Genomic DNA, 25377 nt, shown 5'->3' with positions numbered 1-25377 from the left:
TATGCCCTTTTGCCTTTCCTTCTGGAGCTAATTTAATGAATTTTCCTGTAAATGCTAAGTCCATGTGAGATGGGGTTACATTTTATCTGCAATTTGGCTAGACTCATAATGGACAGTTTTCTTAATGCAGAGAGTATTTGGTTCCACAGAGATGCTTCTCTGCTAGCATCTGGCTACACTGAAGGCCTCAGATTGAGTGAATATTAATGATAACATTGTTTGCATATTATAAACTGAAAGAAAAACAATTCCAATTAAAAAGGATCAAGACTGACAGTTTAAAACCTTAAAGGGGTACTCTTTTCAACTGTGTTGAGTTTTACTACTGAAAAACTGGGTCTTCATTAAGGGCCCAATATTTAAAATTACATTTCTCTGTGAGTTCTGAAAATATGATAAAAGATGACTGATAGTCTTTCTGTTGTTCAAGTAGTGAGCAACTCTCAACTGTGCCAAATTGCAATTATGTAACTTTTTCAAAACAATCTGTAGGCTTATACCTACCCAAATTTTACTTATAAGTAAGAAATCCCTGTTAAAGGGGCATGTGTGTTTATGTGCAACTAACTTAAGGGCTGTTGCATAGACCCTTCTTGCATAGAGGTAATAAAAAAGAAAATCATTTAACTAGTTGTTCTGAAACCAAAAGTACCTTCCTAGTCTATTAGAAGAAATATATATTGGCCCAGTCAGCTTAATCATTACCACACTGATAGAGTATACTGGAAATTTGTCTTCAACATCCAACACTCTACTTTTTGAGGAAATAAGGGAAAGGAGATGCACGTCCCTGCAGGTCTAGTCCTGTAGTAAAGTTGCTGGTATCCCATTCCAAATACATCTTCCTCTCAACTTCACATTTGTATGCTGGTCTGGAATCCTAGAGAAAATGTTTCAGCTGTTGAGGAAAATGAGATAGCAATAGATACACTTTTTCTTCTTTTTCCTTTATGAGCCTGAGACACAACGTTCGTATAGCCTTCTTAGGTGTAAAAGAAATAATGAAGTAGATTAGCCACTTCTTTTTTTTTTTTTTTTTTACTGTAAATCAGAATTGAGCGAAAAATAAAAATAACTCTTTCCAGGAGAAAGCTGTAAAATATTCCTCACTTCTATTTTCCCTTCTTCCACCTTTTCAGAGCCTCCCTCTCCACTCTGACTAGCTTATTCCCCAGGAGATAGGTGCAAAGGTAAATAGTATAGACAGAACACTGGCTGTAATTGAGGAAAGGACCTCAGAGAAGCCATCATTTTACAGCTAAGCAAAGCAGACTTTTTCGATTACCAAGCGACTTCTCCAAGGCCAGGTTGAGCCACCTCAGTTGAGTCAGATCCATGTGTGCATGTACTTAGAAGCTGACCCAACTCAAAGCCACAACAAAAAATTAAAAATAAATACATTGTGAAATCCTTCGTTGGACCACCAGAAAGACAGATGGACACTCTGTTAAACATTATCAGAGGCCATTTGGGATGAAATATATCTCATATTCTTTCCCCATTTCAGCATCACCACCCAGATAAATGAAGCCTACCTAATCCCCAATAAATCATCAGTGACTTTTATTCTTTAAAATGGCAGGTCGTCTTATTATCATTTCAAACCAAAGAGCCTACTAAAAATACGAGGTACTTTCCTAGGGAATAATAGCAGGTAAACTCTGACCTCTAGAACTGAGAGAAGCATTTCAGTGATGACTATAAAAAATATTTTCAATTACTTAGTGAGAAAAAAAAACCTCCATTTGTATTTGTGAATCATCACTGCCATTTCTGGTTAAGATGTTCTTCTCTTTAGTGATCCTTGACTGGAAAGGGTCAATAGAAACACTTAGACACATACAGTCACAAGAAACCTTGTTTCTGAGCCCATATATGTTCTAAAGACTTTTCTGGATAGTCTTGAAGACAAAAAAAAAATTCTTTTTCAAGGGCAAAAATCATCTTCAAAACCCATTTTTCAGATTATAAAGGGTTAATTCCTTCTGACCTGATTCAAACTTTGGAGGCCCAGCTACAGCAAGAGGCTTATGATATTGCATTTAGCACAGACTAGCCCCCTATGATTACAGCTTTAAAATGTTTTCTAGGCTTCATACGCTTGTCCAGAAAAGAGCAGTTTGGGTGATAATAATAATGTATCGTTCCAAAAAAAAAATTCACCTTCTAAAATTCAAGTCTTGGTGGCTTCTCACAGAAATTCAGCTCTATCTCACATTTTGTGGTCAGGGCAAAATCAATGTCAGTAGTAGCAACATAAACTTTATTATTCAGTGACCTGTGCATAGGGATGGTTCTCTCTAGTTTCAAGGAGGGAAGAATGCCAGGACCACAAGCACTCCCAAGTGAAAGGCTGTGCTTGATGCACTTATCATAGGAGTTGGATGATGTTTCAGGGCACAGATGCCAGGAGTTTTGTTTTGTTTTTCTTTTAATTTCATCATGCTTTTAAAACCATTTTTCTTCCCACAGGTCCCTTTAATGCCTTTGAAAAGATCCATTCTCCTGAGTCATCCAAGAGGATGGAGAACAGTGTGAGCTTTGAGCTGAACAGAAGACACTCCCTCCTCTGCCTGGTAAGAAGCAGCCCTCTAAGTGCCTTATATGTTCAACCTTCAGTTAATTCCACTCACACTCTACCCCCACTGGTAATGAAGACAAATAGCACTGCAGTCTTTGGGTACAGCCTCAATGTTTACTTCTGGTTACAGCCAAGGATCTGCTGCTCAGACTCCGGGAACTATAAAAATCATTTTGGAGAAGAAATTTTTGACTCTCTACCTCTTCTTTCTCATCACCACAGAGGAGGAAGGCCACAGCAGTGGTTAAGAAAGCTGAAACATGGAGGGAGGGTGCACAAAGATCTGAATTTCCCCTTCATCTGGCTTCTGACATTCCATTATATAAAGTTCATTGCAACTGTTACTTACCAAGTATGGTAGATCTCCTCCCCACCACCACACCCATATTCCCTCAGCCCTTCACATTTCAGTGCCCTGCCAACTGCTAGCATCTGCCTGCCTTTGCCCTTGGGCTTTCTCTGGACTTCAGCTCCTCAGCACTTCTACCATATAAACACGAGGCCAGAAATGCCAAGACATAAATGCCTCCCTGTAAGAACAGCCTTTGACCAGTGACTGACTGAAGTTGGTGCATAAACATCTCAGTGCCCTTGTCCCTCAGGTGGCATTATCCCCCAGTGAGATTAAGTTCCAGTTGCCCACAGTAGTAATGACACAACATTTTATTGCCTGGATTCCATTCTTTGTTTCACTTCCCCACTCCTCTACTGTGTCTCCTGAGATGACACCCTAAATAAACTACTTGCCCTGGAATTTGTGTCTAGGGGTTGGCTTGAAAGACACAGTTTTGGGATGTGGACACTAAAAGCAGAAGATGAGCTGCTTTGTTAGATGAGGTTCGTATTCATTCAGTCCAACCTCTTTTATATACCTCTTTTTTTTTTTTTTTTTTTTTTTTTTTGCGTTACACAGGCCTCTCACTGTTGTGGCCTCTCCCATTGCGGAGCACAGGCTCCAGACGCGCAGGCTCAGCGCCCATGGCTCACGGGCCCAGCCGCTCCGCGGCATGTGGGATCTTCCCAGACCGGGGCATGAACCCGTGTCCCCTGCATCGACAGGCGGACTCTCAACCACTGCGCCACCAGGGAAGCCCTATATACCTCTTTTATATTAGCCTCTTGTGGCAGCTTTTCCCCTTATGATTAAATTTTCCTTGATTTCATTTGGATATAAATGGTGGGACTGGCTCCTGCCTTGTACGCCGGCATCCGCTTAGTCTCCACCTGTTGCAGGTTCATGGATCTTCTTTTTTTTTTTTTTTTTTTTTTTTTTTTTTTTTTTTTTGTGGTACGCGGGCCTCTCACTGTTGTGGCCTCTCCCGTTGCGGAGCACAGGCTCCGGATGCGCAGGCTCAGCAGCCATGGCTCACGGGCCCAGCCGCTCCGCGGCATATGGGATCCTCCCAGACCGGGGCACGAACCCGTATCCCCTGCATCGGCAGGCGGACTCTCAACCACTGCGCCACCAGGGAGGCCCATGGATCTTCTGATAACCACTCCTAACCTACTCCTAGGTTTATCTTCACTCAACTTCTGAGTCCTCATGGAGGTCTTCCAACATATACACACAGATTCTTAACATTTTATATGCTATGAAATCCTTGGCATCCTGTGGACACATCTCAGGATGTTTTTAAGTTCATAAAATTAAATATAGTGGATTACAAATTTAAAAAGTTACAATGGGGCTTCCCTGGTGGCGCAGTGGTTGGGAGTCTGCCTGCCAATGCAGGGGACGCGGGTTCTTGCCTCGGTCCAGGAGGATCCCGCGTGTTGCGGAGCGGCTGGGCCCGTGGGCCATGGCCACTGGGCCTGCGCGTCCGGAGCCTGTGCTCCGCAGTGGGAGAGGCCACAGCAGTGAGAGGCCCGCGTACCGCAAAAAAAAAAAAAAAAAAAAAAAAAAAAAGTTACAATGAAATGTGATTTGTAACCTGGACTCCAGATAAGAGTATATTCCTGGGCTTCCCTGGTGGCACAGTGGTTGAGAGTCCGCCTGCCGATGCAGGGGACACGGGTTCATGCCCCGGTCCAGGATGATCCCACATGCCGCGGAGTGGCTGGGCCCGTGAGCCATGGCCGCTGAGCCTGCGCGTCCGGAGCCTGTGCTCCACAGCGGGAGAGGCCACAACAGTGAGAGGCCCGCGTACCGCAAAAAAAAAAAAAAAAAAAAAAAAAAAAAAAAAAAAGAGTATATTCCTATGTACATATAAGCTCAAGGAACTGCAACGCTTATCATTTCTCTTCGTTTCCCTCATAAAGCTGTGGGACTTATTAAAACATGATTTCACATAATTGCTGACTTTCGGGACTCTTCAGGCTCACCAGTGCCAAGATTAAAGACTTTGTGCCCAGGAGAGAAGTTCTGCTTATCCATGTTGCTCCTGATTAAATGTCTCATCTCTGCCTTTTTTCCCTCTTCTAGGTAGGACCCACTTATATTAGTACCATCTCTGTGGATTGCTCAGTTACCTGAGCAGCTTTCTGCCCTGACATGAGATTGTTGCCTGTCTTAAATCCCTACTTGGTCCTTGTGGCTTCATATCTCTCAGTATTTCCTCCAGTATACCTCCTCATTATACCTCTAGCTTCCCTAGCTAAGGCCCTCTTGGTTATGAACAGAGATGCCATTTACAACATCTGTAATTTTCTTTAAAATACTTCAGTGTAGACTGCTTGATACAAATGTGTCACTTTTAATCTACCCTTAGGAGCAATCAGTGATCCTAATCAAGAATCCACATCCCAGGAATGGTGAGGTAATGATGACTAAGAAAAGCCATTCCAGGGATGGCTACTACTACAAATATTTTCACTACATTTATCTTCCACCAACACTAGAAGTTTTGCTAATTAGCATAATCAATGGTAGAAATGGATTTTCATTAGTGAAATTTATAGTTTGTGTATTTGGCTAAGCAATGTTAGAAATGGGTGGTCATAGGTACAGTTGGTGGTATTCAAGATGGTGGCTAAAGTACTTTAAAGACACCATCCGTCTTTGAGTAAGCAAGGCATGAGAATTTAGCAAGTCCTTAACATTTATCATTAGTTTTGGCACATGTTTAACCCTAAACCCAGAACCCAGTTGTTGTTCCAGAATATTCCCGATCATCTTTTTATAGTGGGTGGTTACCCCTACCACTACAATAATACTGTATTTATCTCAGGTGAACATTTTATGCATGTTACTTATGGACCACCAGAAAGGACAGAATCGAGGATTCTTTAGTTTGGGATTATATGACTTCTTGCCTGCTTGTTAATAAATGTCTATGTGTGTAGCAGGATTTGGTCTGAGACTTTTTTTTTTTTTTTTTTTGGCTGTGTTGGGTCTTCATTGCTGCACGCGGGCTTTCTCTAGTTGCGGTGTGCGGGCTTCTCTTGTTGCGGAGCATGGGCTCTAGGTGTGTGGGCTTCAGTAGTTGTGGCACGTGGGCTCAGTGGTTGTGGCTTACGGGCTCTAGAGCGCAGGCTCAGTAGTTGTGGCACACGGGCTTAGTTGCTCCGTGGCATGTGGGATCTTCCCGGACCAGGGCTCGAACCCATGTCCCCTGCACTGGCAGGCAGATTCTTAACCACTGTGCCACCAGGGAAGTCCCAAGACTTTCTTTTATTACCAAGTTGTAGGATAGCTGCCAACCTTCACCTACCTCTAAGATTTGGTGATTTCTGAGAGTTTCCAAAATGAGCCTAAGAATTGTGATGATGAAACTGCCTTACCTCCTTACTCTACTCCTTAATCACAGAATAGTATAGATTTCCCATTATGTGCAAGACCATCTTGTTGAATACCCTGGTGCCAACCATTTTCCGCAATGAGGATTGGGATTGTTTCATCCCGTTGGGCTATAGTCTTTGGTCCCAACTCTGGATTTGGGTGCCTTCCCTAACCTTCATCTTGTCCTGGATGATAGGTTTCAGTCCTGTTATGGCTAATTCCTTAGCATTACTGGTGTCAAATTCATTCACTCATTCATTCAACAGTTATTAATTGAACACCTTTTGTTTACTATACAGTATTCTATATCCAGTGGATACTGCAGTCAGTAAGACAGATACGATCATGTGATTAAAGATGATTAAAAGTGAACAAGTTGATAAAATAATTTCAGATAGCAATAAGTGCTATACAAAAATAAGATTATGGGATGTGGCATTAGAGCAGGGGGTTGGCTATTTTGGAAAGAATGGTCAAAGAAAGCTACTCTTAGGGTTAATAAGTACACTTAGCAGAGATCTAATAATTCTTTCCATTTGAGCCATCCAGAGTTATAATAAGATCAGAAATTAGTGTGGTTTGCAATACAGAGTGGCCCAGAGAGCTCTAAAAGGTTCTTTTTTACCCTTTTAGGAATAGCTGGACCCTCATTGGTGCCTATACGTCACCTCAAGGTTTAACCAAAGTGTGAAAGAATGCCTTAAAGAACCAAAATCCATTTAGCTTTCTTTGAGACAATATAATGCATAAATAGCACCTTGACTTTTTTCATTGAATTGATCAGTTTGTATAAACTGATTGGTTTAGCATTTTGTGGTCCACAAATAGACAAAGAAAATCAGTGGAAACCAAGCTTAACTTAATTAATATTGATGGAGCACTGAGAAACATAAAATCTGAGATCTAGAGGGCCTTTAGAAATAAGTGTACTCAGGAAGAAAATGAGTGCCAGAAAATTAACCCCCAAATGTTCAACTTGTACACCAAAAGCTCTAATGTTTATATGGCTACTCACCCATAAACATTTTTCAAAGAATCTTGGCATTTATATCCCATTTACTGTAAAACAGCTTATCATGAACTGTTTTAAATTTTTTAATATAAAAGTAATATGAAAACATTAAAGTTAAAAAATAGGAAAATAAACCACCCACTAATCTTCTGCTATCTGTTTTATATTTATCATTCACATTTGGTGCATTCAAATATTTATATTATTTTAATCATAGAGTGCATAAAATTTAATATCATGCTTTGAAACCTAGCATTATATGCCTTCTCCATATTGCTATATAGTGTCTATGTTTTGTTTCATGCCTATAAAATATTCCACTGAGTAGTTATACCCTAATTTAATTAGCAAGTCTCCTATTTTAGCTATTTGGACTGTTTTTAATTTTCATTGTTAGTTGAAAAATATATTAATGCATAAGACTGTTCCAGAGTTTGGATTATTTCCTTAGGCTAAAGTCCCAGAAGGAAAATTCCTACATCAAAGGATTTGAGTAGTTTTACAGTTCTTAAAAACTAAAGCTGTTACATTCTGTAAAACGTAGGCTAATATTCAGAGCAGCAGTAATATAGAAGAATATCAGATTTAACACATACTTACCAGATTCATTTTTAAGGCTTTATTAATTGAGTGAAAATGTTACCTCTTTTTTATTGAACTTTTTTTGTTGAATTTTATCTTTTGTGAATTATCTGTTCACATGTTTTTCCTGTTTATTTGCTGATCTTAGGATTGATCCATTTGTTTGCACGTTTTATGGATTAGAGATGTTCACCCTCAGGTATTTTTGCTGCAAATATTTTTCCCAGATGGCTTTTTTTCTTTTGTACTGAATATACAGAATTATTTGCCCATCTTTTACTTTGTGACTATTTCTATTTCTCCTATACTTAGAAAGCATCCTCTACAGTTTTTGATAAATAATCAATAGAATTCAATTTCTTTCCATTTTACGTTAGTTAGATATTGTTCCTTTATTTATATTAGAAGTTTATTTATATATAACTTTTCATTCATATTTAGTGTGATGTGTTGGGTTGGCCAAAAACTTCGTTCAGGCTTTTCCCTAAAATGTTATATCACACTCATATATAGAACATATTTGCTGCAAATATTATTCCCTCTTTCCCCTCCTGCCTTTCATAGCCCCTTCCTACCAACCCCCGGTAACCACTAGCTACTATAGATTGATCTCATTTTTAAGAATTCTGTATAAATGGCATCATACAAAATGTACCCTTTCATTCTGGCTTATTTCACTCAGCATATGTATTTTGAGATTCATCCATGATGTAGTGTGTATCAATAGTTCATTCATTTTATTGCTGAGTAGCATTCCATTAGATGGATATACCCTAGATTGTTTATCCATTCTTCTATTGATGGACATTTGGTTCATTTCATGTTTTGGGCTATTACAAACAAAACTGTTATGATCATTTGTGTGCAAGTCTTTGTGTGGATATATGCTTTCATTTTTTTCAGGTAACTATATAAGAGTGGGATGACTGAATCATACTGTCAGTGTGTGTCTAACTTCCTAACAAACTGTCAAACTGTTTTCCAAAGCAGTTGTCTCATATTATATTCCCACCAGCACTGTATGAAAGTTCCAGTTCTTCTGCACCCTCACTGACATGTGGTATGATCAGTCTTTTTAATTTTAGCTGTTCTTAGTGGGTGCATAATGGTATCTCATTGCAGCTTTAATTTGCATTTCCCTAATAATTAATAATGTTGAGTGTCCTTTCATGTGCTTATTTGCCATCTGTGTACAAAACTTAGAATAATAATGGTCTCTTGATGAATTAACCCTGTTCTCATTCTGAAATAATCATCTTTTTCCTTGGTAATATTATTTCCTCTGAAATCTTTGCTATTAATATAGCCACTCAAGTTTTGAGTAGTGTTAACGTGGTATACATTTCCATTCTTTTACTGTTAACTTACTTCTGTCTTTATATTTACAATATGTTTCTTGTAGACTTTTGAATTTTTATCCACTGTAACAATCTCTAACTTTTAATTGGAACAATTATAACTTTTATATAATTATTGATATAGTTAGGTTGAAGCCTTTTATCTTGCTACTTGTTTTCTATTTTTCCAAACTATTCTTTGTTCTCTTTTTCCTCATTTTCTGTTGTCTTTTGGATTAATTGAATATTTTTATTCTGTTTTTTTTCTTTGTTAGATTATTAGCTTATAACTCTGTTCTCTTATTTGAGTGATTAGAGTTTATAGTATAGGGCTTTAACTTATCTGCTTACTTTCAACTGTATACCACTCATGTGTAACTGTGCAAAACCTCACACGTAGAATAAAAAACCTTACCATAGTATACTTACATTTCTCCCCTCCAGTTCTGTGTGTGTGTTTCCATAATACATTGTTATTTTAAAAGCAGTACTCTTTTATTGTAGAAAATATGTATACCATCAAATTTATTGTCTTAACCATTTTTAAATGTACAGTTCAGTGGCATTAAGTACATTCATATTGTTGTGCAATAATCACCACTATTAAGGTCCAGAACTTTTTTTTATCATCCCAAACTGAAACTCAGTACCCATTAAACAATAACTTCCCATTCACCCCACTCCTCAGGCCCTGGTAACCACTACGCTATTTTCTGTCTCTATAAATTTGACTACTCTAGATTCCTCATATAAGTGGAATCATACAACATTTGTCCTTTTTGTGTCTGGCTTATTTCATCATTGACCTTACCATACTCTTTTCAAGGTTCATCCACATTGTAGCATGTACCAGAATTTCCTTCCTTTTTAAGGCTGAATAGTATTCCATTGTATGTATATACCATATGTTGTTTACCCATTCACCTAACAATGGGTATTTGGGTTGTTTCTACCTTTTGGCTATTGTGGATAATGCTGATATGAACATTGTTGCATAAATATCCTGCTTTCAATACCTTTGGGTGTATACCTAGAAGTAGAGTTGCTGGATTACATGGCAATTCTATGAAAAACAGTTAATTATCTTTTGAAAAGATTTACATAGAAATTTAAATTATGATTTAAATTTTTAAATCTTCTATATTTACCCATGCAGTTAGCATTTCTGGAGCTCTTCATCCCTTTGTGAGGATTCCTGTTTACAAATGTATATTTACAAATGTTAGCTATTTGTTCTCACAGTGGAACTGTAGAATAAAATTGTCAACTCCTAGAAAAAAATCATTTAAGATTAAAAATTGAATTCCAGGTCATTGAAAACATAACTTGGAGAGAACAATGAGATAATATTCAGTATTTCCATCTGATAATATGTCACGATTTGCCATTTATTCAGGTCCTCTTTTCAATGTACAAATAAAATTTTGCAGTTTTATTAGGCAACTTCTATACATCTTATAAACGTTTATTTCTTCTGCTTTGAGGGGCATTATATTTCTGTTGAATGGGCCTTCTTAAAATTATGTTTTAGTTCTCTTTTTATAAAGGTACAGAGTACTACTGACTTCTGAGTATTTATCAGATACTGTTACCTTGATTAAGCTTTCATTAACAGTGAACATAGATACTTGTTATTACTGTTCCTGAGTTTACAGGGACTTTGTCTAAGGCATCTGCTATTGACTATAATGATGACAGGTTCAGGATAAGGACTATTAATTATATATATTAATGGAAAAGCCTTCCATTCCTTTTTTTTTTTTTTTTTTTTTTTTTTGCTATACGCGGGCCTCTCACTGTTGTGGCCTCTCCTGTTGTGGAGCACAGGCTCCGGATGCGCAGGCTCAGCGGCCACGGCTCACGGGCCCAGCCGCTCTGCAGCACGTGGGATCTTCCCAGACCGGGGCATGAACCCGTGTCCCCTGCATCGGCAGGCGGACTCTCAACCACTGCGCCACTAGGGAAGCCCTCCTTTTTTTTTGAATACCTTTAAATGTTCGATTTTAGCACATCCCTTCTTGCAGCTATTGTATTATCAACATAATTATAGTAATGCATGTCCTTATATTTTATCATTCCTGCATTCGTGAGATAAGCCCTGCTTTACTGTAGTAGGTTATTCTTGTATTATATTGTTACAGTCCCTGTGTTAGTATCTTCTTTAAGGTGTTAGTTAATGTGCACTATTGGGTTTAGGTATTCTCAGCAAAGAAGCACAGAACCTCCTGCTACTGTACATCTAGTCTTCAGTGGGGGGAAATCCAAAAGAAAAAAATGTGTGGTGGCTTTACTAAACAGCAAAAGATACGGGGGGTTTTTGTAGCATTTTTCTTACCATAGGCCTAAGAAGTGGGATTCCTTAAAATTTTGGTGATTAACATAACTACGGCTGGGAAATAAAAGGTTTAGCTTAAAAAATGGGAAACAAGTAAAAATCTTTGAAAATCTGCCCATCTTCTTGCTGTTTCTAAAGCCCAAACAAAAAAACATTAAATCCATTTTTAGGGCAGTAACAGACTCCCCTCTGAAATCCCAACATCGAACTGTCCATACAATCTGGGTGGGGTGGGAAGCAGTGGTAAGAAATTGTTTTAAACTTTAGAATACACATGTTAAAAGTACTACCTCAAAGCCAAGGTCCATAAAAACAACGTTACTGAGAAATTTCCCTAAAAGTGAAAAACTAAACAATCCCATCTCTTTTTTTAAATTTATTTATTTATTTATTTATGTTTGGTGCATTGTGTCTTCGTTGCTGTACGCGGGCTTTCTTTAGTTGTGGCGAGCAGGGGCTACTCTTCGTTGCAGTGCATGGGCTTCTCATTGCGGTGGCTTCTCTTGCTGCGGAGCACAAGCTCTAGGCACGTGGGCTTCAGTAGTTGTGGCTCGCAGGCTCTAGAGCGCAGGCTCAGTAGTTGTGGTGCACAGGCTTAGTTGCTCTGCGGCATGTGGACTCTTCCCGGACCAGGGCTCGAACCCTTGTCCCCTGCATTGGCAGGCGGATTCTTAACCACTGCACCAGCAGGCAAGCCCACAATCCCATCTCTTAATTCACTGTCACCTTCCATTCTTTCCTATTCTCGGTAACAGTTTATTGGAAACAGGAATTGTAGTTTTTGGGTTGTTTTGTTTTTATCTTCATATACCCAGAGCCGAGGACACATTAAGCATTTTATAACTACCTGAATAAATTAAGAGAAAAATGGGGCCATAAAAGGTGGCTACTAAAGATCGACAAAATGGGGCTTTAAACACAGTATGGCAGCAGATGAAGCAATTGGAGAACGATTTATTTTTTGTCCTATAAAATGAAATAAAATGGGGAAAATATTATGATTTTTGTGCTGTAACTTTACTTAAACCAAGTATATTAGATTTAGCCAGTGTGTGTCCATTTTCTTATACTGATAATTCAGGAATTTTGGGGAGGGGTTTGTTTTGTTTTAGAATCCACATGCAGTCCCTTTGGCAATTGAAGTTGCAGGGATAGCATCTCTTTTGTTGACATAAACCTTGGGAACTTCAGTGGCATGATCTCATTATCTGATTACAGCTGTGACTTTGAAGTAATCTCTCAGAATGAGCATTTTTGGAAGAGTTGTTGCTCACAGGCCAAGCCCAGGGTGTGGAAGAGGATTTGCAAAGGTATTTGTTAACTCTGCTCTTTTTCCTTTGGCTTTCTCCTGCTCTATTCCATTAGTGCTTCATTTAGTTTCTCATCAGGCAAGAAACTACAGTGGGACTGATTTTAGTTCTATACACAAAGGGCACTCAGCTAATATTGCTTTACTAAGTGGTCAATTGGAGAGTACCAGTAGATTGTACTGTACAAAGTTCCACAGGGATCCCTGACACCGTGTGGAGTTCAATCCTATAAAATCCCCTTAAAAAGAAATTCCATAATGACCTTGTGCAAATCATTATGTTTCATCCACATCTTTGAAGAGGTGATTTGTTTGCCCTTGGTAAGTAGCAACTTTTATTTTTAGAAAAATAAGTTTGAAGCAATTATCCTAGGATCCATGGTTTTTCACTCTGATGATCAAACACTAGTCCACGGAACATCTCCATTAAAATCACATAGAAAGCTATTTAAAACAATGGATTTCTGAGCCGGGCCTTTGGAATAAATAAATAAATATTTATTTATTTATTTATGTTCTAAAATTAAGACAAAAATCCTCGTGACATAAAATTCACCATTTTAATCATTTTTAAACTGTACGACTGAGTAGGGGTTTTTGATATTTACAGTGTTGGTAACCATCACCACTATCTAATTCCAGAATCTTTTCATAACCTCTAAAAGAAACTATGTATCTCCAAATTGCTCCCTTCCCTCATCCCCTAGCAATCACTGTTTCACTTTTTGCCTGTATAGATTTGCCTATTCTGCTGTAGCATAAAAGGCATCATACAATACGTGACCTTTTGTGCCTGGCTTCTTTCACTTAGCATAAAGTTTTCAAGGTTTATCCATGCTGTAGCATGGATATTTCATTCCTTTTGATGGCTGAATAATATTCAATCACTAGTTTTGCTTATCCATTCATTAGTTTTCATTTGGGTTGTTTCCATTTTTTTGCCTATAGTGAGTAATGTTGCTGTGAATATTTGTGTACAAGTTTTTGTGTGGACGTGTTTTCAATTCTCTTGAGTATATACCTAGGAGTAGAATTACTGAGTCATATGGTAACTTCATGCTTAACTTTTTGAGGAGCTGCCAAACTGTTTTCAACCATGGCTGCACCATTTTACCTTCCCCCAGGGCATCAGGAAAGATGACTGAAAGTGTTCTTCATTCCCCAGCAAGGGGGAACCCTAATGGCCAGAAGGAACATAGGAACCACAGCACATGGCACAGAACAGGTAAGAAAACCAAAAAGTCACCAGGGCACCACTGTAGCTAAAGGAAAGTGACCCATAGTACCTTTGGTTCCCCAGGAAGCAGGAAGACAGGCGGCCTGAGGACCACCAAAACCACAGCACTGAGCAGGTAGGTGTTTAGAGGGTTCCTCCAGGGCACTATCAGGAGGAAATGATGTAAACAAAAGGAGCCACAGTCTTCCAGCATGTAGGGAGTCTTGTGTCCCTAAGGATCCCAGGAATCCCAGGAGGCAGGCAGGCTACTGACCAGATGGGCCTCCAGGGCATCAGCGCTATGCAGGGAAGGTGACCTAAAGTGCTCCTGGTTCCACAGCAAAGGGGAAGGCCAGACCCATAGCAGATCCACAGGCTGATACAGGAAAGTTTCCCCCAAAGGCACCAGCATGAAGATAACAACTACAGGCAGAATGAACTACAGTTGCTTTTTTTTTTTTTAATCACATAGGCAGGCTTGTGACTAAAAGTAACCCAGAAAACCCAGAGGGCAGGCAGGCTAGTGACTAGATGGGCACTCAGGACAGCTGTGCGCGGCAGGTAAGGCAGCTGAAAGTGATCTCAGATTACCAGTGACGGGGAAGGCTGATGGCTGGAAGGACAACTGGAAACATAGCACAGGGGCAGGCTGGTGGTCAGATGGTTCTCCAGGGAGATCAAGGCGAGGATAAGGACGAAAGGAACCACAGTTCCCCTGCACGTAGGCAGGCCTGTGGCCCAAGGAATCCCAGGAGGGAAGGCTAGTAACTAGATACACCCCCCACCCCCACCCCCCAAGCACCAGCGCACTGCAGGGCAGGTGGCCAAAAAGTTCATCCGTTTCTCCAGCAAGGGAGAAGGCTGGTTAAGTGTAAGAGCTAAAGGTATCCTAGCACACTTGCAACCACTGGTTCTCCGGAGGCACCAGTATGAGGACAGGGCACGGGCTGATAGGAGTCACGTTTTCCCAGCATGCAGAGAAGCTTGAGGGCATAGGGATCTCCAAAACCTCGGGTGGCAGGTAGGCGGATGACCGGATGTCCCCTCTCCCTCCACCCCCACAGGAAATCAGCGCACTGCTGGGAAAGAAGCTCAAAGTGATATCGATTCCTCAGCAATGGGGAAAGCTGATGGCCTGAAAGACATAGGAACCTCAGAACGTGGGCAGACTGGGGCCCGGATGGTTGCCCCAGGGCACCATCACGAGTAAAGGGTGTAACCTGAGGGAGTCACAGTTCCCCAGTAAACAGGCAGGCTGGTAGCCCAAAAGATCTTAGAAATCCCAGGGTTACAAGCTAGTAACCTCAGAAGCACTCGGAGAACCAGCGTGGTGTAGGGAAGGGGGCTGAAAGTTCACCCCTTTCCCCAGCAGGGGTAAGGAAGGTGAGCTTAAAAGCCCTGGAACGCAAACACGAGGACAGCATGGTACCCGGATAGTTCTTCAGAAGCACCAGTGAGAGGATACTACGGTAGCCTACAGCAGCCATAGTTCCTCAGGTCGCCAAAAGCTCAATGCGAGAGTAGGCTAACGACTATATAGGTCCTCCCGAGAATCACTGCACTGCAGGGAAGAGGTGACTGAAAGTGCTCTAAGTTCCCCAGCAAAATGGTAGACTGACAGACTGAAGTATACCGGAATCCTAGCTCTAGGGGTAGCTGACGCCGGGAAAGTTACAAGATGTACCATCATCAAGGTATTATGGTGGACAGAAAGAGCCAAGTTTCAGGGGCTTCCCTGGTGGCGCAGTGGTTGAGAGTCCGCCTGCCGATGCAGGGGACGCGGGTTTGTGACCCGGTCCGGGAAGATCCCACATGCCGCGGAGCAGCTGGGCCCGTGAGCCATGGCCGCTGAGCCTGCGCGTCCGGAGCCTGTGCTCCGCAACGGGAGAGGCCCGTGTACCGCAAAAAAAAAAAAAAAAAGAGCCAAGTTTCTCCCAGAACACCAGCAGGCTTGTGGCTTAAAGTATCCCAAGAGCCCTACCGTGTGGCTAGGTACTGGCGGGAAAGTGGATGAAAATTTTTTCCGTTTCCCTAGCCAGGGGGAAAGTGAAAGCTAGAGGGACCACCGGAACTTTAGCACTAGTGCCCGGAAGGTACCATTCGCGAACCACTTTGAGGAAACTACGATGAGCGAAAAGAGTTCCCCAGCACGAAGGCAAGCATTTGGACCAAAAAATCCCAGAAAGGTGGACGAGATAGTGACCAGATAGGCCCCTGGTGCGACAGTGCTCTGCATGGGCAGTGGACTGAAGTGCTCTTCATTCCACAGCAAAGGGTAAGCCCACGATGGCCAAAAGAACAGTCAGAACCATAGCACACGTGTTCACGCTGGTGCCCGGACGCTTTCTCCAGGTGGACCAGGGAGGTAATATCGTAAGCAAAAGGAGCCACACTTCCCTAGCAGGCGAGCGTGTTTGTGGTCCACAGGATGTCAGGGGAAGGCAAGCTAGTGACAGATGGGTTCCTGAAGCAGCAGTGCTATTGAGTGAAGGTGGCCAAAAGTTCACTCAGTTATCCTGCAAGCCAGAAGGCTAGTGGCCCAAAGGAGTCTGGAGCCCAGGTTCTACAGTAGACTAGTCCCTGGAAGGCACCCAGAAGAACTCTCAGGGCACCAGTGCAAGGCACGGACAGTGGCCCAACAGAACCAAGATTTTCCAGGCTGTCAGCCTGATACATGCAGAGCCCCAAGTTTCCTTCGCGAGCATGCAGATAGAGTTCCACATGAGACCCTGTAGCTGAGGCAGGACGGTGGCCAGAAGACATCCAGGACCTTGAAAGGACAGAGGGCATGTGGACAAAAGATTACATGGGTCCGCACTGCGAGGGTCATATGGTGGCCGAAAGGACTCTGGTTTCCCTAGCGCGGAGGCCGTCTGATGGTCTGAAGGAACCCATAACCAAGCGTTCACACAGGTAAGTGACTTGAAGGGCTCCCAGGGCTCAGCCACTTTGGAGGGAGGGTGACCAAAAGAGCCTTTGGTTCCCCAGCAAGCTGGAAGGCATGTGGCCAGAAGGAACACCAGATAGACTTGTTTAAGTACCTGCTATTCAACAAATAGTTACTTAGCTATCTGAAAAAACTGTTTCCTTCCCTCCAGGAGCCTGTATTATAAAATACAAAGTATAATTTTTTTTTAAAGCCATGTGATTGCTAACAAATGCCCTAGGGCAGTGTTTTTCGTACTTCAAACTGCAGATGAATCACCTGGAGAGCTTGTTTGACATTCTGCTTTAGCAGATCTGAGGCGGGGCCTGAGATTCAACATAGTTAATTGTAGGCTGAATCAGGTGATGCCAATGCTGACTGACCACTTTTGAATAGCAGAGACCTAAAGCTAGCAATCAACTAGCCACATGTGGCTAGTTAATGTAATTACATTTAAGTTTAAAATCTAGTTCCTCAGTCTCGCTAGCCACATTTCAAGTTCTTAGTAGCCGCTTGTGGCTAGTGGCTACCTTACTGGACAACAAAGGTATAGACCGCTTTCATCTTATGCGGACAGTTCTCCAAGGAATAAATGACCATATATTGTTCGGCAATTCAAGGAAGTCTTTGTGAATTTTGTCTGGACCTAGAAATGTAAGTGTAATTGTGATGGAAGAAACATTCAATGTGGAAATAAATACTAGAAGGCGGCTTTGCGCATTGGAAATAAAGGGGGTTCTGGATTGAAAGATGCCTCGCATTGAACCGTGCCTGTGACATTTATAAGCTTTGTTATTCTGGGGGAGCTACTTTAACTTTCTCAGCCTTGGTTTGCTCAGTGTAAAAATGTCTATGTCACAAAGTATGCATTAGATATATGTGTGAAAACATTTGCAGTGTCAGTCCCAGCAGGTTCCCCGACCCTGCAGCCTGCCTTTTTCTTCTCACAGCTGGGGTCACTTGATCCCTACCTGTGATCTCATCCCTGCCCTTGATTCCCAAGTTCAGAGTTAATATTTACTAAGCTTTCCATTGTAGGGTTGTAAAATCCTGGAATTGATATGGAGGACCTTGAATGCCAAGGCTGAGCAGTCAGTTTTCATTGGATAGGCAGTAAGGAAACAGTGCTTTTTAGCATGTTACTGTAAAAGGTGAGCTATCCTCTTGGAAGATTAGAAATAGCATTCAGCAGAAACTAGATGTGAGTAATGTAACTCAATAGAAGGCAGGTGAGAGTAGAGAGGTTTGTGGGACCAGATCAGTGGAGAGCCCTGCCTATCTTGTTAAGGAGTTTGTACTTTATCCCATTGGCCATGGGAACTTCCTGAGAAGTTCTAAAATTCATAGCCAGGCCATCTGGTTGAAATGGGAGGAGATATTTGAAGAGAACTGTCTGTGAAGAAGTGAAAGCGGTGGAGAAAGAGAACTCTCTAGTGAGAGGTGATTTCAGGTTTAGAGATTTTGAAAATGGAGCCCTTCTGAGTGAAGGCAAGAGTTGTGTGGCTGTCTAGAGACTAAAGAGGAATAAAATTAATTTAAATATAAGCCGAGACACCCCATTATTTGAGAAGGTGGGTGAAATGGGTATATTTCATTTCGAAAGTAGTCAAGGAAGGACTGTCTCCAAGGAAATTTCTTAGGTTTAAGCTCCAGGTGCCTGAATTTCAAGCACTATAATTTAAAGCACTGGATTTTTCTGAAATAACATGTGACCCATCATTTGTTCTCTGTCCATGCTCCCTAACCATTATTATGATGAAAATCTTTCCTAGAATTAGTTTCCTTAGTCATAGAAAGCCACATTCCTTCACATTTAGGGGGAGGAGTGAGGGGAGGTGCTCAGTGAATGATACAGGAGCATATAGCGTAAACAAGTTGACCTCTGATTATTTTTGCATGGATTATCTGCCACTGGGGGTAATGATAGCAGATATCTAATTCCTGTTGATCATTTCCCTGCTTTCTGAGCTGTTTGATTCTCTCTAATGTCACCCTCAAGTTTCCCTCCTCCATGTAATTGAGTAGTCCTCCATAGTAATATTGCCTGAAAGAAGTACCACTGAGAAGAAAATATAAAACTAAACAGCCTGCATTGTACTTCCAAGGCAAATAAAAATGACTTGGGGACCAGTCACTAGTTGGAATTATCTACCTCACCTCTCTTCTACTGTTGAAAAGTGGCAGGGCATTTCTTTCTGGCCAACTTAGTCTTTTTTGTGATCCTTCCCTCTCTTTATTTCTGGGCAGAATCATATCACGTTGTAAAACACTAGACCACTTAAAACAATCGGAAGAAATACAGCACTCCTCACTGTTAGTAGTAAGGTTTTTTGTTTTTGTTTTTGTTTTTTGGTAATATAAAAACAAATGACTAATATTTTAGGGATTACTTCTTGTCTCAGCTTTAAAATAAACAGCCACACTGTTTTTCTATCTCAATTTCTTATATTTGGAGCCTATTCCAGTCTTATATCCGGGACTATTATTTGGAATTGGGCAGAAAAATGGAGGCATTAGAATTTGGTTTTGTTTGTTTTGTTTTTTTAATTTTATTGAAGTATAGTTGATTTATAGTGTTGTGTTAATTTCTGCTGTACAGCAAAGTGATTCAGTTTTACATATATATATATTTTTTCATATTCTTTTCCATTATGGTTTATCACAGGATATTGAATATAGTTCCCTGTGCTATACAGTAGGCCCTTGTTGTTTATCCATCCTGTATATAATAGTTTGCATCTGCTAATCCCAAACTCCCAATCCTTCCCTCCCCCACACCCCCCTTGGCAACCATAAGTCTATTCTCTATGTCTGTGAGTCTGTTTACGTTTCATAGATATGTTCATTTGTGTCGTATTTTAGATTCCACATATAAGTGATATCATATGGTATTTGTCTTTTTCTGACTTACTTTGCTTAGTATGGTAATCTCTAGTTGCATCCATGTTGCTGCAAATGACATTATTTCATTCTTTTTATGGCTAACATTCCATTGAATATATGCACCACATCTTCTTTATCTACTTATCTGTCTTTGGACATTTAGGTTGTTTCTATGTTTTGGTTCTTGTGAATAGTGCTGCTATGAATATAGGGGTGCATGTATCTTTTTGAATTATATTGATAGTTTTATCTGGGTGTATGCCCAGAAGTGGGATTACTGGATCATATGGCAACTATAATTTTAGCTTTTTGAGGAACCTACATAGTGTTTTCCATAGTGGTGGCACCAATTTACATTCCTACCAGCAGTGTAAGAGGGTTCCCTTTTCTCCACACCCTCTCCAGCATTTATTATTTGTAGACTTTTTAATGATGACCATTCTGACTGGTGTAAGGCGGTACCTCATTGTAGTTTTGATTTGCATTTCTCTAATAATTAACGATGTAGGGCATCTTTTTATGTGCCTATTGCCCACCTGTATGTCCTCTTTGGAGAAATGTCTATTTAGGTCTTCTGCCCATTTTTCAATTGGGTTGTTTTTGTTTGTTATGGAATTGTATGAGCCGTTTGTATATTTTGGAAATTAAGCCCTGTTGGTTCCATCATTTGCAAATATTTTCTCCCAGTCCATAGGTTGTCTTTTCATTTTGTTATGGTTTCCTTTGCTGTGCAAAAGCTTATAAATTTGATTAGGTCCCATTTGTTTATTTTTGTTTTTATTTCTGTTGCCTTGGGAGACTGACCTAAGAAAACATTGGTACAGTTTATGTCAGAGAATGTTTTGCCTGTGGTCTCTTCTAGGAGTGTTATGGTGTCATGTCTTATATTTAAGTCTTTAAGCCATTTTGAGTTTGTTTTTGTGTATAGTGTGAAGGTGTGTTCTAAATTCATTGATTTGCACTCGATTGTCCAACTTCCCCAACACCACTTGCTGAAGAGACAGTCTTTTCACCATTGTATGTTGTTGCCTCCTTTGTCAAAGATTAATTGACCATAGGTGTGTGGGTTTATTTCTGGGCTCTCTGTTCCATTGATCCATATGTCTGTTTTTGTGCTAATACCATGCTGTTTTGATTACTGTAGCTTTGTAGTATTGTCTGAAGTCTGGGAGGATTATGGGAGGTGTTAGAATTTGAACACCAAGGTGTTAGTTTGAAACTGTGTACTGGTTTATATGAATTTTTAAATGGCCAAGGAAATTTTCAACACTTTAGCTTCCAGCTTTTATACTTTCAAAGTTTATTTCCAGCCTCTCTCAAACCCTTGACTATTTATCACTTTCTCTGAATTATTAATGCCAGACATACACTTCGTGAATATTGTTGTATTTCCTACATAGTGCCGAGGCTCCTAGTTCACTTTTGTTCCGCTGTAAAAGAAAAAAAATTAAAAACCTACCTTTCTTCCCTGTGTTTCCCACACAAAAGTCACTGCTTTGTGGAGATTACCATCTGTAAGCTAATTCTGAAGTTGTTAATGGCAAGAATCAGAGCAATTGGCATTTGTTTTAAAACACACAGTTTAAGGTTTAAGATGATCTCTCCCACTCATCTGTGAGAGCTGTGTGACATAGCAGTGTGTTCTCTCTAGGGGGTTCCAGCAAAGACTTTTATTTCAATTGCTTTAACTGGCTTTTTGAGCATTTTTAGAGAGTGTAGATTAACTCCTAAAGACAAAGCAAACCTGTGCTACTTGATTTGTTGTAAAACCATAACACGTTTTCCATTGATTTCCAGCCTAGCCACAAACATTCTTCAGACTTCCCCTCATCCCTGAGCTTGAAAAAAAACTTGAATAGAAAAGCAGCTGTGATGCCTGTCTTTTCAACAAATTCTGATTCCAAGTGCCCATGAGAGAAATGGCAAGGAAAAGAGTTCATTTCTATAATAATACAATTCTAGAAAAGGTACAGATATTCTCAAAGAACGCTGTACAAACTTTGCAACAATCTGTTAATAGGCAAATATTTTCCATAGCCTACAGAATATCCTGAAACATTTCCACCCTTAATAGTGTCTTGAGAAAAGCATGACAAATGACTGTGAAAAGCCAAGAACTAAAATATTGTTGGATACCAAAGGTTTTAATTTATTTTTTAGATTAAAACTTTACCTTTCTGTAATCTAAGTTCCTTAGGATTTGTTCTTATTTTTGTTTCAAGCCCCAGAGAATCTGTGCTATATTTTTTTAGCTCTTGTGCAAAACATCTTGCTAACATTGGATAAGTTAGCAATAGCACCAAAACCAAAGCAGGTTATTTTATTTTTTCAGTCTTTCTTCCCTCCTTAAGCCTCTTGCAGGGATCTTAACTAGGAGTGCTCCTAAGTTGACATATCAAGATTTTACATGTCAAGATTTCAAGGAACAGAACAGGCAAACATTTAAAGCTAAAAATGTCACACAGAAAGAATATGGTACTTTCCAACAGAGCTTTGTCATTGTTGAGCCCTAGATTTGACAATCATTAATTTGCTATTAATAAATCTTACTGTTAGGGGGACTCACTTCACCAGCCTCAGGAAGTTTGTTCTTTAGACAACCATTGCTTTAAAGCAGCCTGTCAAATTGATTCAGACATTCAAGGTAAGAAAGAGATGTAATTAAATCTTTTCAATAGACTGGCTAAGCACTCATCTGCTGCCACTGATAGATAGAATTTGGGAGTTGCTATGAGTTCTTTATCCTCTCCCTTAATACATTTTTTAATGATCTTTAATGCGTTAAATGTCTATCAGCCCATAGTTGAATTGGTGTTACTTGGATATGTAAGACATTTCTCAGTTAGATGAATAAAGAAAATTCATCTCAATAAACTAGCCGGACAGTTTTTCCTAACTCTAATAGTGTATGGCATGTATGACATGTATACATTGGTATATATATTGTTGCCTTACATTTTGGGGTGCTGTACAATGGAAATGGCAAAGACTAGATTATCTGTCAAAGTAAGTAATTATAGATTGTTTTCCCCTGACTTTTTGCCCAGGCATTAAAAATTAAGTGGAAAAAGAAACTTCAGTTCAGATTTGGGGATGGGGGGTGGGAACACTGTTTCAGGTGGGGAGCTCGCACAGTGTTACATGACTCGGTGCTCTGTCTCTAGCTCTGTGTTTGGATCCCCTACCTGCTGTGACCCTACAGAGCTCACCTGTGTGCAAATGCCATCTCTTCTCACTGGCTCCCTTGTTTCTGTTTCTCTCATCACGCCCTTAGTTTCCTTTAGCTCTGTCATATATCCTTGACCTTCCTACCTCAGGGAAGACAGAATAAATTCCAGGACTGTGTGTCTTACTATAAATGTGTGGGAAAGGTTGGACTGAGCACAAGCGGCTGCCCTGCTTGATCTGTGCCCTTTTGTGAAGAGTAATAGTAAATATATCAGCTCTTAGCCATGAGGTAGCTCTAAATACCAGATTCATGGAGAAATCCAATGGGAAAACAGTAGTCTCTCCATAAAGGGCTTTTCCGGCCTTGTGCTACTAAAATCAGCTATTTTTCCTTGAGAAAAATGGCCTTTTCATTTATGTGCGAAAGTTGTTCTACCATGAATGGAAAAGTGTCTTAAAACACCAGCAATGCCCCCATGTGAAGAATTCTCCACTCGCTCAATTCTTCTGACTATCCTGTTGAGTTGCTTAGCCTCTGTGCTTCTGAAACATATTCTGAGATTGTTACTGAAATGCAATGTTTGTTGCTGAGAGCTGTCAATAGTACAGTAAAGACTTACTCCAGTGTGTAGTACAGGGAAAACACTGGCTTCTGAAACTAGGATATATTGAGTAGTTACAGTGTTTTGCATTTAGGGGGCACCGAGAAAGGTAAAAATATGTATCAAACTGTACAAGTGTCTTCCAGTCTGGTGAAAAGGGAAAATATATACAAATAGAAAAACAGCAGAGCAACAAATAACATATGTAATAACCATTGTATCAGTGAGCTAGTGCTACTAACCACCACAAAATCTCAGTGGCTTACAGTAAGAATTGATTTCTCTGTGATTCAGCTGGAGTTTAGTGGATGTAGGCTGAGCTCAGCTGGGTTTGGCTCCAGGCCTTGAGTTTGATTCAGACTTGGTTCACTTGGGTGTCATGCTTGTACCAAAGGGCTACCTGGGCATGTTTCTTCTTTTTTTTTTTTTGTGGTACGCGGGCCTCTCACTGTTGTGGCCTCTCCCGTTGTGGAGCACAGGCTCCGGACACACAGGCTCAGCGGCCATGGCTCACGGGCCCAGCCGCTCTGCGGCATGTGGGATCCTCCCAGACCGGGGCGCGAACCCGTGTCCCCTGCATCGGCAGGCGGACTCTCAACCACTGCGCCACCAGGGAAGCCCGCATGTTTCTTCTTAAGATGAAAGAGGTCAACTCTCCCAGAGGAGAGATCAAACAAAGCAAGCAGTGCCTCTTTAAGGCATAGTCTTCAAGTAGCACACAGTCAGATGTGCCAACATAACATTGGCTAAAGCAAATCACATGACCAAAGCCAACAACAATGGGGCATGGAAGTGTACTCCTCCTATAAAGTAGGGAGGGGAGGGAGTGAATAATTACTGAAGAAATAACCCTAACTTACTACAACTATATTGACTTTTCAGTGCAGAAGTAACATGAAAGACTAGAGGAATCTGTATGGTAGGTGGGTTACAGCAGGAGTTTTGAGAAATCTAGGAATTGCAGATGCCTTCTTGGCAGTTATGGTAATAATCCATGACTCAGGGCCTATCTATAAACTGGCTATAAAATTTTTTTCATGGTTCATTCAGCAAGAATATAAGTTACAGTTTTCTCATCTTAAATGAAAAGGGGGGAAATGCAGTAAGTTCTCTAAACCAGAACATATTAGAAAAAGAAAACTTATTCTTCCATCATAAAATTAGGGTTCAGCTATTTTTTCAGTGGTATTTTTATGGAGAAGTTTGCTGACATTTCAAGCTGTTCATGAACACCTCCTTTAGAAGACCTTGCTAATTGTTGCAACCAGCCTCCAAGTTGCACTCCCCATGGATTAAAATTTGTGTTCTGCTCACCACCACTGTGGCCCTCCAAGTTGGTCCTCCCTGAAATTTATTTTCACTTGACATAGTCTTAGTGACATATCCAGGGATGGTTACTTAGGGGAATATTTCTCTGTTATTTTCACATATTTAGCTTGTCTCCACTTACACCTTTCAGGGATGTGTGCTTTATGAGTCTCCAGCATGTAGTTCATAGTGAGTATGTGTGTAAGAAGGATGTGGAGCAAAGCTTTCACTCTTCCCTTTAAATAGCTGTAATAGGATTAATTCATCTGGATAACAATTAAAATGCATTAACAAGAAGAGAACATTTGAATATAGAATTGGAATGCCAATATGTGAAATTTTATAGTAAGGAATTACAACTGTATATCTAGCTATATGACCTTCGGAAAACCACATTATC

Source organism: Hyperoodon ampullatus, assembly GCF_949752795.1.
Source record: "Hyperoodon ampullatus genome assembly, chromosome: X".
In the NCBI taxonomy this organism is placed as follows: Eukaryota; Metazoa; Chordata; class Mammalia; order Artiodactyla; family Ziphiidae; genus Hyperoodon; species Hyperoodon ampullatus.
This window is presented reverse-complemented; position numbering follows the sequence as displayed.